At 45.9% G+C, this 2991-nt stretch overlaps 1 protein-coding gene across 1 annotated transcript in view; it reads right to left on the bottom strand.

The window, feature by feature from the left end:
* Nucleotides 1-493: 493 nt before the first annotated feature.
* ZHX2 (zinc fingers and homeoboxes 2) overlaps nt 494-2991 on the bottom strand; it is a 189018-nt gene continuing 186520 nt past the window's right edge. Inside the window, exon 4 of the mRNA XM_004372980.2 lies at nt 494-1722. The gene's annotated coding sequence lies outside the window, so the exon portion shown is untranslated. The remainder of the gene's footprint in view (nt 1723-2991) is intronic.

Here is a 2991-nt window from a genome sequence, read left to right as displayed (position 1 = left end):
GTGAATCTGTTTATGAAGACCCTGGAGAAGGGGGTGCCATGACCTACTTGAGTGTCAGAGAGAGAGGTACTCACACATTGCTTCTGATCTCTTTTTTTTTTTAATTGTTTTTTAAATTGTGGACTTAAAAAAAAAAATTGTGGCACACACTGCTTTTAAAGTCCCGCTCGTGATGTCTGACATCACCAAGATGGAAAATGAGACACGTGGCAGCAACAAACTTGGGTTGGGAGATGGCTGAGTCGGAACCCCGCACCCTGGGAGCAGACAGCAATGAAGACGGAAGAGCAGAAGAAAAGTTATAAAAATGTTTAGTCTTTGCTTTATTGAGTTACAACAAATGAATAACAAGTTAGAAAAACGGGTTTTATTCAAACTCCCTAGCATTTTATTTTGTGCAGTGTACTCAAGGGCGGGGGCGGGGGGGGGAGACTGCAAAAAAAATTCATATTGCAACATTTACACCAGATATGTCTCTTGGCTTTTCTTCTTTAAAAGTTAGGACTAACTGGAAAAAAAAAAAAAAAAAGTGCACTCAGGAATCTAAAATTGGCCCAAAAACAAACACACAAACAAACAAAAAAAATCAATTCATGGTGAGGCTTCAAGCTGAAATCTTGTCAACTACCCCGCGGAGAAAAGGCAGTTAAGAACAGAAATAAAAGCCAAAGCTGTTCATCATTGTGCCATCTAGATATGAAGATCTTCTTTTTTTCTGTTTTAATTTCATAAAAGCAGTAATAATAATGCTAACAAACATAGAAGCCCTTTCTGCTGGTATTTGAGGAAGTGCTAATAGATGGCAGCCGTCTGCTGCTACTCAGTCCTCCCAACGCTGGCTGGGCCCGAGGCCTAAGAGGCCAAAAAAACCCCAAACCGGTTGCTGTTGACTCATGGTGACCTCATGTGTGCAGAGCAGAACTGTGCTCCATAGGGTGTTCAAGGCTGTGACTTTTTGGAAGCAGATCACCAGGCCTGTCTTCTGAGGCACCTCTGGGTGGGTCTGAGCTGCCAGCCTTTAGGTTACTAGTTGAGTGCTTAACTGATTGCACCACCCAGGGACTCCACCTAAGAGGCCAAGTAGCTCAGAAAACCTGGTACCTGGCTAAGGCAGGGGCCCCAAAGGCAGCTAGGGGGAGAACTAGAAACGGATTTCATCTGGACGCTCTGCCATCCATCAGCCCTCTCTCCAGGGGGAAACAGAGGCCCGAATCCCAGCCCTCCCCACTGAGAAATCTCCAAATTTCAAGCTACCTTTAAAAATGAATTCTCCTACCAAAAATCTGGAAGAGATAATGGCACTAATGCTAACCTCCAAAAAATAACAATAATAAAATTAAGAAAAACAAAAGGAGAAAAGAGAAAAGCGCCATGTGATCAGCCCTCCCTCCTGGAAAAAGACTTACAATGGTAGTGCTGGAAGAGGAAGTTGCCCTTGGTTAAAAAGGTAACAAAATTCCCATTGTACAAATCGGTTCCAGTATAGCAAGAGGCGGGGGCCAGGACAGAGGCGCAAACTATTTACAGGGACCCATTGGAAACGCAGCAGTAGGACTTTGGCACTATGAACAGTTCCCACCCACCCTCCAGGCACACACGGGCTAAGTAGTTACACTGGGAGTCACTGGTGAGGGCGCCCCGTGGTGGGCAGGAGAGGGAGGTTCTCTGCTTCCTTCCAAGACAGAGCGTCCTTCAACAGCACAGCAGTTCTGACAGATGTCCCTGGAAGGAGAACACAGAAGCAGAGAGAGAAGTCAGAGAGATGACCATCATTCCTTAGGGGGGAAGGTGTCTGTGGTTGCTTCTTCCTGGTTCTCCTGGGGAGGGCCCCTTCCAAGGCCATCTGGGGCCTGGAGGAGAGACAAACGCCCTTCAAGTTTGGGGCCTGAGCACAGTCTGATGTTAGGGGAAGTGCCTCCAGAACCAGGCCTTTGAAAACTGGATGACTTTCTAGGCAAGTTAAGGTGGTGGCCTGTATATATACATATATATTTTCCATCATTTACAAGACCTTTTCATTATTCGTGGAGAGGCAGCCAGTCATAGTGGATCCAAACAGGCACTGGAGTTGGACAAACCTGGATTTGGGCTCTAGCTTTCCCACTTACTGGCTGTGGGGCCTTCTGTGCATGACTTACTCTGTGTAGGCCTCAGTTTTTGCTTCAGTTTGTTGTGAAGACGAAATGAATTGATCTTTGTCAGCATTTGGGATGGTGTCGGGCACCTGGTAAGTGCTATACATGCTTTGGCTATTTTTGTTAGATGGAGCCTCTTCCAAGCACACTAGGATATACAATAGTAATGAGACATTTTAAGGGAATTTTTAATTTCATATTTATATCAACCCTGAGAGGTGTAGAGATACTAGCACCATCCCCATTTTACAGGTGAGGAAACTGAGGCACAGAGAGGCTAAATAGCTTTCTCAAGAACACACAGGTAGTAAGAGGCAGAAGTAGGATTTGAACTCAGGCAATCTGACTCCAGAGTCTGTGCTCTTAATAAACAAACAGTATTTATGAAGAGTGAATGTGGAGAGATGCTTAACTCTGATCTACTTTAAAGTAATGAAAATAGTCCAAGGACCTCCATTATTACCTGCGTGGGCTCCTGGGATCCAGAGATCTACCAACAGCTAGAGGTTTATCAAATCTGGAGATTCCTGAGGCCATGGGCTTTTTCTCTGCCTCCCTGTTAGTAAGGCCATGTCACTGCTCAGCCATTTCTCTGGCTGAGAAAATTGCCGAGAAGGCCTGGAGCTGTGTGTTTTGCACAGGGGACCAAGAGCCAGGAGACTAGAATTCTCAGGCACAGGCACTGGCAGATCGTCTACACCGTCACTGGTTGCTGACGTGCGGATGTCAGACGTGCCCATGTTCCCCAGAAACCCGAGAGTGAGACTGAATACTGCAGTTAAGAAACCAACTTGTGCAAGAAATGTCTGGGGATGAAGCCAGACTTCATGGGTATCCTTGGGATCTGGTATCACCC

Source organism: Trichechus manatus, unplaced genomic scaffold, assembly GCF_000243295.1.
Source record: "Trichechus manatus latirostris isolate Lorelei unplaced genomic scaffold, TriManLat1.0 scaffold00022, whole genome shotgun sequence".
In the NCBI taxonomy this organism is placed as follows: Eukaryota; Metazoa; Chordata; class Mammalia; order Sirenia; family Trichechidae; genus Trichechus; species Trichechus manatus.
This window is presented reverse-complemented; position numbering and strand designations above follow the sequence as displayed.